At 24.4% G+C, this 12,709-nt stretch overlaps 1 protein-coding gene and 1 long non-coding RNA gene across 3 annotated transcripts in view; one reads left to right on the top strand and one right to left on the bottom strand.

Annotated features, from left to right (window-relative positions):
* LOC101492971 (uncharacterized) overlaps positions 1-12,709 on the top strand; it is a 61,217-nt gene that overhangs the window by 3,143 nt on the left and 45,365 nt on the right. The gene's annotated exons all lie outside the window — the stretch shown is intronic.
* Positions 11,518-12,703, bottom strand: LOC105851297 (uncharacterized). The gene is made up of 2 exons (XR_001143046.3): positions 12,299-12,703; positions 11,518-12,190 (listed from the first exon to the last, which is right to left on the bottom strand). It is a non-coding gene; the product is annotated as an uncharacterized lncRNA (long non-coding RNA).

Below are 12,709 nucleotides of genomic sequence, written 5' to 3'. Positions count from 1 at the left end.
TCGCCCTCTGTCTTCTCTATTCGCACAACGATCGCACAACAATCGTCTTCTCTCTTCGCACAACGATCGCACTTTGTTTTTCTCTCTTCGTGAGTCATCTCTTCTCTCTTCGCTTTCGCTGTTTCACCATTTTGGTTCATCATTATTTTGGTTGATGATTTTGCTTGTCTAATAACCTTTTGAGTGAGTTCATGCTTTTTCCGTGTATTTTATTTCTACCATGATTACTACTTTTGATTGTTTTTTCTGGTATTGTTTCATTGATTATCTGTTCTTCTATGCTGATTTTTTCAAACATCATGGCTATTTTTTGAAGGAAGAAAGGGTTTTGTTTGTCAAAATTTTGTGAATTTTTGGAGGTGTGTGAGATTGCTTTTCATGTGGATCTTGCACGTAGATTTAAAAATTGTGAGACTCCTGACTTGCTTTCGCTCTTCTTGTTTCATCCTTTTTATGGTTATTAAGCCTAGATAAACATCACATTGTATTAAATATATATGGTTATTAAGCCTAGATAAATATCTGAAACCTCACTGTTTTAACCAAGAACAATTCAAATATTGGTTTGTCAGTTTGAACTTTCTTGAGCTTCAATAATCATTTTGGAGTTCCCGTTTTAATCGTTCTGGATTTCCTTTGCAATTGTCTTGTCATATGTCAAGATTGATCGAACTTTCTTGACATTTGATTTTTGGAGTTTGCAAACTGTCATGACTTTTGTCTGTTTTTGAGTCCTTTGATCTTTGAGACCAAATAGCCTTTTTGAGTTTGGATGAATCCTACTTGTTCCTTGTCATGTACTGATTAGATATGAATAATTTCCAGGGCAGACTCTTTGTTAAAGTGATAGAAAAAGTTTGACCAATATGCTGTGATGGACAATTGTTGAAGCTGTAGATCATTCTCTATTTTGATGCAGAATGATCTTGTTGCTGTCTTTACTATTTTGCTTGATTTTGTTCTTAATTAAATCCACTCAAAAACACATGTTAAATTAACATAACATTTTAGAATCATAATTAACTTTCTTAATTAACCTTTGTTTATTTTCATCAAAACTTTAAATATAGAGTTTGTCTCAACAAAGCTGTGTTTGAATGGGCAAAAACCATTGGAAGAGAAAATGGAATTTTAATTGTTACCATTCGTTCAGATAAAGCAACCGGAAAGAGGGGAAGAAAAGACAAATTAATTTTGGGATGCGAAAGAGGTGGAAGATATAAATCAAAATCAAAATCAACAGTAACTTAAACATAAATATAATTATAATTAAATAAACATAAACTTAAATATAAATATAATTAAACATATATATAAATATACAATTAATTAAACTTAAAAATAAATATAATTAAACATTTATATTAATATATAATTAATTAAATAAATTTAAACTTAAACATAAATATAATTAAACATATATATAAATATACAATTAATTAAACTTAAAAATAAATATAATTAAACATTTATATTAATATATAATTAATTAAATAAATTTAAACTTAAACATAAATATAATTAAACATATATATAAATATACAATTAATTAATTAAACTTAAAAATAAATATAATTAAACATTTATATTAATATATAATTAATTAAATAAACTTAAACTTAAACTTAAACATAAATATAATTAAACATTTATATAAATATACAATTAATTAAATAAACTTAAACATAAATAAACAAATAATTAAATATAAAAATAAATTAACATATACCTCTCCTTCCCATAGCCTCCGAGCCACGTGATACTCGTGTTAACACACATGTCACCGTTGGTCCTCCAGGAAATCCGGTCTGCTGATCCTGATCATCAATATCAGCAGCATCATCCGACTCTTCAGCATTATCAGCATGTGCAGAAGTATCATGAATATCATCAGTACAATTCTCCACACTATTTGTGGAATGTTTTTATTTCACCATTATGGGCTAGACAGAGATGCAACCCAGAGTCCACTTTGTCACTGGCTTTTTATTTTTTATTTTTTATGATGTATTATTATTAAGACTTTAAAATATCACTAATTTAATAGTTGACTATTTAAATCTTTAATTAAGTTAACTATAAATAAATTAATAAAGATTAAATATGAGTTAAGATTAAAGAGTTTAATTATTAAATTAATAATATTTTAAAATTTTAACAATGAGGCATCATTAAAAAATTAATTACAATTTGTGATATGAATTTTTGTTAAAAAAAATTAGTAATAAAATTGGAAACAAAAAAGTATTTGAGAGATGAGAGTTTGAAGGAAATTTAGTATATTTATAGAAATGAAAAAATTTATTAAAAGTATTTTGTAATAAACGTTTAATAATAGTTTTAGTTCTTCTATTTTTACTATTTCACAAAATTAGTTTTTTTATTTTAAAATATAACAAATTTGGTTCATCATTATGATTTTAATTAAAAAATTATAATGTGACATATTTTAAATAATATGATATATAATATATAATTGATTAATACTTATATAATTAAATATATAAAAAATTAATGATTAAACAATAGTTAAGAATGATTGGCAATGAGAACACGAGTCTTTGGGAACATGAGTATATGGAAGTTGGTGACGAGAGGGTAGTGATGGTGGGTGGCGGGCGGTTGTGTTAGCCAACGACAGTGACTACTTAGACTTGGAAGAATGAGCTTTTGAGTTTGGAGGCGTAAGATAATGGTATGAGCAATATTTTATTTATTTAAATATTTTTTAAAAAATAGACTAAAATAATATATAAAAGATTAGATAAAAATATAATATTTTTTATAAATAATAATTAAATATATTACATTTTAACAAAAACTAAAAATAATATTAAAATAATTTTATAAAATCTAACAAATATATTTTTATTTTATAAAACTGATATTAAATAGTCAAGATTTTATAAAATTAAAAACATATTTAACTATATAAAAAAGTAGAGAATTTTAAATTTAAACTTAAATATCAACCACGTGTCAGTTTTTGATAGTCTTATACTAACAAAATCCTACTTTACTTGTGATTTATATATATATATATATATATATATATATATACATGTACACAAAATAAATGAAGGTCCTGCATTGTTTGCGGCCGGTCGGATTTCCCTCCCTTTCTCAAAATAAATAGCACACACAAATTACTATAATTTTTGTTTGTATAAGGTCAATAGATATTCAATTTACATTACATATTCTAAAAATATATATAAATATAGACACAAAATTATAATAATGGAAGTAACTTAAAAGAATGAAAAATAGAGAAGATCTTAATTTTTTATCTTTCAACATTCAACATAAAGTTACTAAGAGAAAACATTATTGAAAGGAATCAATGGTTGAATATAATAAATAAATAATCAATAGTAAAGAAAATAATATTTATAAAAAGTAAACATTTATAAACAACGAGCAACAATAAAACAAAAATTTTAAAATTTAAAATCAAGCTCAGAAAACAACGGTCATTATCATTAAAATATGTACCGTAAATATCTTATTTTTGTTGAATCATAAACTCCTTTAATTTTCTCTTTTGAACTATATACCCCAACCATCTAATATATAATTATTAAAATATATTTAAATACAAAATAATGTTTAAGATATCAATATTGATATAGTATAAATAAAAAATAAGAGTCTGATTTGAGTATTATGGGATCTATTTTAAAATTATGTAGAATTATATCTCAAATCAATAAATTTTGAATTTATTGGTTTAGTTCAATTTGGACTCAAACTCATAAAAAAAAATATCAATCTAATTTAATTAGTTTTGGTTAAATTACATATACCTCTCCTTCCCATAGCCTCCGAGCCACGTGATACTCGTGTTAACACACATGTCACCGTTGGTCCTCCAGGAAATCCGGTCTGCTGATCCTGATCATCAATATCAGCAGCATCATCCGACTCTTCAGCATTATCAGCATGTGCAGAAGTATCATGAATATCATCAGTACAATTCTCCACACTATTTGTGGAATGTTTTTATTTCACCATTATGGGCTAGACAGAGATGCAACCCAGAGTCCACTTTGTCACTGGCTTTTTATTTTTTATTTTTTATGATGTATTATTATTAAGACTTTAAAATATCACTAATTTAATAGTTGACTATTTAAATCTTTAATTAAGTTAACTATAAATAAATTAATAAAGATTAAATATGAGTTAAGATTAAAGAGTTTAATTATTAAATTAATAATATTTTAAAATTTTAACAATGAGGCATCATTAAAAAATTAATTACAATTTGTGATATGAATTTTTGTTAAAAAAAATTAGTAATAAAATTGGAAACAAAAAAGTATTTGAGAGATGAGAGTTTGAAGGAAATTTAGTATATTTATAGAAATGAAAAAATTTATTAAAAGTATTTTGTAATAAACGTTTAATAATAGTTTTAGTTCTTCTATTTTTACTATTTCACAAAATTAGTTTTTTTATTTTAAAATATAACAAATTTGGTTCATCATTATGATTTTAATTAAAAAATTATAATGTGACATATTTTAAATAATATGATATATAATATATAATTGATTAATACTTATATAATTAAATATATAAAAAATTAATGATTAAACAATAGTTAAGAATGATTGGCAATGAGAACACGAGTCTTTGGGAACATGAGTATATGGAAGTTGGTGACGAGAGGGTAGTGATGGTGGGTGGCGGGCGGTTGTGTTAGCCAACGACAGTGACTACTTAGACTTGGAAGAATGAGCTTTTGAGTTTGGAGGCGTAAGATAATGGTATGAGCAATATTTTATTTATTTAAATATTTTTTAAAAAATAGACTAAAATAATATATAAAAGATTAGATAAAAATATAATATTTTTTATAAATAATAATTAAATATATTACATTTTAACAAAAACTAAAAATAATATTAAAATAATTTTATAAAATCTAACAAATATATTTTTATTTTATAAAACTGATATTAAATAGTCAAGATTTTATAAAATTAAAAACATATTTAACTATATAAAAAAGTAGAGAATTTTAAATTTAAACTTAAATATCAACCACGTGTCAGTTTTTGATAGTCTTATACTAACAAAATCCTACTTTACTTGTGATTTATATATATATATATATATATATATATATATACATGTACACAAAATAAATGAAGGTCCTGCATTGTTTGCGGCCGGTCGGATTTCCCTCCCTTTCTCAAAATAAATAGCACACACAAATTACTATAATTTTTGTTTGTATAAGGTCAATAGATATTCAATTTACATTACATATTCTAAAAATATATATAAATATAGACACAAAATTATAATAATGGAAGTAACTTAAAAGAATGAAAAATAGAGAAGATCTTAATTTTTTATCTTTCAACATTCAACATAAAGTTACTAAGAGAAAACATTATTGAAAGGAATCAATGGTTGAATATAATAAATAAATAATCAATAGTAAAGAAAATAATATTTATCAAAAGTAAACATTTATAAACAACGAGCAACAATAAAACAAAAATTTTAAAATTTAAAATCAAGCTCAGAAAACAACGGTCATTATCATTAAAATATGTACCGTAAATATCTTATTTTTGTTGAATCATAAACTCCTTTAATTTTCTCTTTTGAACTATATACCCCAACCATCTAATATATAATTATTAAAATATATTTAAATACAAAATAATGTTTAAGATATCAATATTGATATAGTATAAATAAAAAATAAGAGTCTGATTTGAGTATTATGGGATCTATTTTAAAATTATGTAGAATTATATCTCAAATCAATAAATTTTGAATTTATTGGTTTAGTTCAATTTGGACTCAAACTCATAAAAAAAAATATCAATCTAATTTAATTAGTTTTGGTTAAATTTTTGGTATCACAGAATCATTTGGTTTGATTTTTATCTCTCTTTATAAAATTCATAATTTTATCTCTAGATAAAATTCACAACTCAGATAATTAGAATTTAGGTTAAAAATTTTAGTTTATTTTATAATTATAGTAGTTTTTTGTAGTTTTTTTTATATAAATAATTCCTTCCTTTTTTTTTTATAATAGATAATTGAGTTATAATTTAGTCAACAAAAATTGATATATTTGATTCATGTTATAGATCAAATTGATCATTTTTTATTTTTTAAATTATAAGTCAAATATATCTTATAAAAAAGTAATGTTATTGGAACCCAAAATATGACACAAACATAATATTGTGTAAAATAAAGAAGATCATGTTTTACATTTGTACTATAATACACATTATTATATTTGTGTTTCATTTTGAGTCAAATTATATTTCAATAACATTACTCAAACAAAAAAAATAAAAATAATAATATTTTTTAAAAAATTATTAGAGACTTTGTAATGCGGTGCCCACCCTATCTCGCCAAAAAATCTGTTGTTGCCTATCTCCTTTTGTTATACTCACATTCCCCTTCCTTTTTTTAGCCCTCAAGTGCATTCCGCTTTCCTTTTGCTAGGGTCCCAACACATACTTTCAAACCTATCTCCTTGTTATACTCACATTTCCCTTCCATTTCTGAAAGCCTAAATGCAACACCAAACCCTATGCTCTAACTCCCTCTCTTTTCGCTCCCGAGTCCCCTATTTCCTCCTCGAATTGTATTACCTTAAGTAACTTTTTAATATATGAAGCCGATTTTGGGTGGGGAAAACCAACCTGGGCCACCACTTATCTAATAGTCCTATGAGGAAATGGAGTAATTCTTATGGATAGAAGAGAAGGGGTTGGGATTGAAGCACTTGGCAATATGTATGAGAATGATATGACTAAGTTTGAGTATGAGGTGGATCTTCTTCAATATGTCTATCTTAATCCAAGCAATGATGCATGACTATGGGTAGATCTCTTCTCAAGTTCTATATATTAATTTCTTCTATGTGTATGTGTGTGTCTATATATATAATGTGTAGGTGTGGAAAAAGAGTTTCAATAAATATTTAAGGAAAAGTAATTGTAGACACCTTACATCTCTTTTACCTTTACACATTGAGAGAATTATGTGAAAGATGTGACAATTAATTAGTAATCTGATAGAAAGAGAGAGATAAATAGAAAATAATGGATTCAAGAGATGAAGATGAGATTGAAACGCTTGTGAACTTAGAAGAGAATATATGGCTTGCTTTGAGCATGTTTTCAGAATGCATCTCTCATCCAAGAGCATTGTAGGACATTGTTCATTTATTCCATCTCTTCTCAATTTCTTCTTAACATGTAGATCTATTAATATAATGTGTTGGTGAGATAAAAGATTTTGAATAAATATTGGATTTTGAATGTGCTAAATGAGATTTTTAAACTGCAACAATGGCTTCTCAAACAACTACCTTCTATATATCTTTTCATCTTCTAGTGTGTTTTAAATAGTGAACTGGTGCAACATGAGAAAATTTAATAGATACATATTTTTCAATTATTATAAATAGGATTTAATTGATATATCTGGGTGTTTTGAGGAATGATTTGAATTGATTATGAAGCAAACAATCATCATATCATTATATGTAAAAGTTAAAATATTCACTGTTCGAGTTTAAGTTGGTTTAGATGATAACTTTAAATAAATCATATATAATTTAATTTTAAATTATTACACTTTAAATTAAATTATTTTCAGTTGATCCAAATTATTATTTTTAAAATATTATTTTAACATTAATAATTTAAAATACTAAATTATAAATTGCATTAAAATAATTAGTTTGCAGCAAAAAATTATATATAATATATTGAATATTAAGATTACGGAGTAATATTATCAATTATATTTAAAATATATAAAATAATAACAAAAATATAAAAAACTAAACAAATATAATTACTAAAAAAATCATTAAAACTAACAAACGATACTTTTATATAATATTATTTGATCCTAGTAGTAAAAAAAATATTAAAAATAATTTATATATGTTATTCGATTATTGTTTCAAACTGATACAAAGTTCAATATATTTCTCTTCATAAGGATCGGTTCAACCTTCTTTGCCCTTAGATTGTAATTAATCTCAATTGTAAAACGAGTATGGCTCTAGTTTTAACGACTAAGAGGAGATAAAGACAAATATCATTATGCAATTTCGGCTAAGCAGGGACATTTTAGTCTTCCAAAGACTCAATCTCCACAATATGTATAGCACTATTCATTTACATTAAAAATATACTATTTCTATATCACAGTACCTCCCACCCACCTCAAACAACTACTTACTTTATTGTAGTTTTTTAATTTAAATTTGATTTTTATATTAAAATTTATAGTTTAACTATTTTTTTAAATATAAATTATTTTATATTTAATTCACTTTTAATTAAAATCATTGTTAAAAAATTAATTAATTCAAATTCATTTTTAGTCACCGCATAACCAAACATACACTAAAGAGATTATTTCATCTTTTTTAAATTCAAACAACATTAATTTTCTTTAATTATATTCAGAATAAAAAGAATATAAAAGAAAATCATTATAAAATGTGAAATATATATCAAACAATTTTTATTTTTCAAAACATATTCTAAAAATAAATTTATCAAACATTTTTTTTCCATTTTCACATCTCTAAAAGAATTTTCAAACATAACATTAACGAACAAATTTTTATTTATTTTCCTCTTGAAAACAACTTTTTATAATTGATTTTGAAAACTATAAATCAAAACTCATTCATAAATTATATTTCACATACATGCTTCATTTGTGCTTTATTTAGTTATATATCATTTTGCCATTAAAATAAACCGACTTACTATTATTGTCTACTCAATTTTTCAATAAAACTATTGTCAAATATAATTATAATTATAGGTCAAATTACTTTTTTTATCTTTAAGTTATTTTATATTTTATTTTAATTTTTTAAGTTTTTTTTTTTTTTGGTTTTAGTCCTTTAAATTAAAATTATAAATATTTGATATTTCAGTCTCTTAAAGTTTTTTTATTTTATTTTAATCTCTTAAGTTACATATGTTAAACTATTTAGTCCAATCAATAAAATGTTTAATGTTTGCAATTAAAAAGACTAAATATATAAAAAATTGAGATATCAAAATATTTAATGTATATAACTTACAAAACTAAAATAGAACAAAAAAAATTAAAGGACTAAAATATAATTTAACATATTTATTCACACCGGTCTCAAATAAAATAAACCATTTTTTTCTGCAAAAATAAACAATTATAATATTGTTAAAAGATATAACTTAATATTACTTTTATAAAATTATATCATTTTTATCACATTATTTATTTGGTGGATTAATTTTTCTTCAACATTTAGTTATAATTAGACTAAATTCAAAAATATTTCAAAAATATATCTTAAAAAAATTCACCTAACAAGTTCTTCCATTTTCTCATCTATAAAGTAGTGTTTGAAAAGAGGGTTGCCAAACTTGTTTTAATTTTATTTTCTTCTCAAAAACAATTTCTTAAAATTAATTTATAAAAGTTTTTAAATACTAAAAACCAAAACATAATCAAACAGGCCTAAGTTTTTACCTTTACTTTCACAATTAATGAACCCAAACCAAGACATCCTTTTGATATTGCATACTACCTTCATAAAATTAGCAACATTTCTTTTGAATAGAACATTATTTCTTTCCAACCAAATAGAAGCCAATCAGATTAAATGTGAATCTTTTTTGCAATTTTTCCTTTACCAAAGAGTTGAAAGTCAAGAAATTCTCCACCACTACACTATCGCAACCCATTGGAAGCCAATCAAGCCAATTGAAAATTGATTTTGTCATAATGATATAAAAATGATAATTTTTAAATATTTATAATTTATATATACGTATGCTTTCACTCATCCAACATATATAAACAAAATAAGGATTCTCATTAAGAGTCTATTAATTTATAATTACTTTGTAGTAATACATATATTTAACAATGGAGTACTAAATTTCTGATACAAATTATCCAAATAAAATATCCTAACTATAAATAATTTTATATATCCATACTCCGATTAATCACAAATATATAAACATGAGTGAGATTTAATAATCCCGCGTATATCACCGATTAATTATACCCATGCACAAAATTTTTATAGTCATGTTAGTATAATAAACCCATGCACAAAATTATCCAACAAATATAGTTTTTCTTTAAGATGAGATGAGGTAAAATTTAAAGTCTGAAAATTAGATATATATCATACGAGATTTGTTACTTTAATTTTTTATGGTGGTTTAATTTGTATAATTCAATAGTAAAAACTAATAAATTATTTTATTAGATATTTGCAACAAAAATATAATTATAATGAAAATAATAACATGATAGATAAAATTTCACATCATATTCTAAAAAAAATATATTTTTACGATTGAAAATAAAAAGTGTGATTGACACAGATTATTCACTGGTATACAATATTTTCCAAAGTTGTTGATTTGTATGACTTAATTAAGTACTATATTTTACTTTGATGGATCATTATGGTTTATCTAATAAAAAATAGATCCTTGTTGTGATTTAGGTATGGCATCGAGGCAGGGGTGGGGGTAAATTTTGTCTCTCTCACCCCTGCATCTGATTAGTCGGTGAAAATTCGTATGTGTCTTACATTTTATAAGAATGATATGAAATTTAAGTCTTTATCTCCATCTCCGACGAGGTTTGGGTTTCTCTACCTCCACCTGCACTCATCATATATATAAAATAATAAATTTAAAAAATAATATTAATTATAATTAATATAATAAAATAATTATTATTATTATACAACAATCAATTGAAAAATATTAAAATTATATTTTTTTATAGAGAATATGATAATTAATTTTTAATATTTAAAAGATACACTACAAAAAAATTGACCTATCGTGATACACAAAATGTTTCACTAAAAGTTAAAAACTGTAGGTAAAAGTCAATAATACTTTGAGTGACACTCAAATCTAGTGTCAACTTTAAGGTGGCGTCCCGCTACACTTTGAAGACTGTCACTAAATGTTCTGAGGATTGTCACTACATGTTTTTGATTTCTACCTACAATAAAGACTGTCACTAAAAACTAGATAAATATAAACAAAGAATTAGTCTATTCCTACTGTACTATCTGTCACTAAAACGTAGAAAAATATAAATAAGATATTAATCTATTCCTACGGTTTGTCTGTCACTAAAACTTATTATTATTTATTAAATTAAATTTATTTTATCTCCCTACTAATTGTAATTCTAAACTATTATTACTAGTAAATTAAATTTAAATTTCTAATTTATTTTTATTAACTAATGTCATTGAAACATACAATAAAATATAATTTAATTTTACTAATTCTATTAAAACATACAATAAATAGTTATTTTGCTCTAAAAGATTCAATAAAGTTTCAAAGGAAACTAGAATGAGTTCCTTATCATAGGAAACCAAATGTAAGTTATAAGAAATAAGTACAAGATTAAGGTATTCAAAGAAAACAAAAATATAATTATTATATGCATGAGAAAAAATATCCATAGCCACTCAAACAAGAACTAAAATTATATTTAATAAAGATGAATGAATATATATTGTTTGCTTTTGCTTTTGTTGTTAGTAAGTTACATAGATCATATCAACCTGCACTTTCTTTCTGTACTCTCTTCAACACTATTTTATTACTTCATACTCTCACGTTTGCACCTACTTTCACTTTTCTCATCTTCTCCATTTCTCCGCCTTCTATTTTCTTTGTACTTTCATTCCCTCAATTCCTCCTTTTATCCTAGGACAGTGTGAAAATTCTATTCATGGATAATAATGAGGACATATTGAAAACCTTAGAAACTACTGATGAAAGTACCATGAATCACATGATGACAATGATGATGCAAATGGAAAAGTTTCCTGAATCAACATATCAACCATTTTATAACACCAACTCCAACAGCAACAATCTCAATCTCAATCTCACCAACACATAAAATGAATTATGTTTGATGAATCCACCACTCTCTTCTTATCCTCTTCAACCAAATAATGCTTCATCATTTTCATACACTTCATTAGAGAAAAAGAGTTCATCAATGACAGCAATGAGAGAAATGATATTCCGAATGGCGGTTATGCAACCTATTCACATAGACCCAGAAACCATTAAACCACCAAAGAGAAAAAACGTGAAGATTTCAAAAGATCCACATAGTGTAGCTGCAAGACACAGAAGAGAAAGAATAAGTGAGAAAATAAGGATCTTGCAGAGATTAGTTCTTGGTGGAACAAAAATGGATACAACTTCTATGTTAGATGAAGCAATACATTATGTGAAGTTCTTGAAGAAACAAGTGCAGATACATCCTTTAGCAAATGCCAAATCTGCTTTAAAAGACCCACGAAGAAGTAATTTTGCTTTTGCAGCTGTTGCCATTGCCACCTGCAACCAAAGTAAAAGGAGATGTTGCTTGTTGGGTTACATGAGAAACTTAAATAGTTAACTCAAATAAACAATCATCATAAACTCAATTTTCTATTCACTATTACATCAGAAGCAACAGTTTAAACTAAGAGTCCTGCATCAAAATCAAGAAGAGTTTAATATCTGTACACTGATATCCTAGTTTTACATATACATCTATTTATACTATGGTAAGATGATATAAAATATGATTAGAAGTCTATTGTATAAGCTATAGGTTTCTGCATTGAGTGAAGACTATTGACAATTCAAAA

Source organism: Cicer arietinum, chromosome 6, assembly GCF_000331145.2.
Source record: "Cicer arietinum cultivar CDC Frontier isolate Library 1 chromosome 6, Cicar.CDCFrontier_v2.0, whole genome shotgun sequence".
NCBI classification, from domain to species: domain Eukaryota; kingdom Viridiplantae; phylum Streptophyta; class Magnoliopsida; order Fabales; family Fabaceae; genus Cicer; species Cicer arietinum.
The sequence above is the reverse complement of the archived record's forward strand: the minus strand, read 5'-3'. Positions and strand labels throughout refer to the sequence as shown.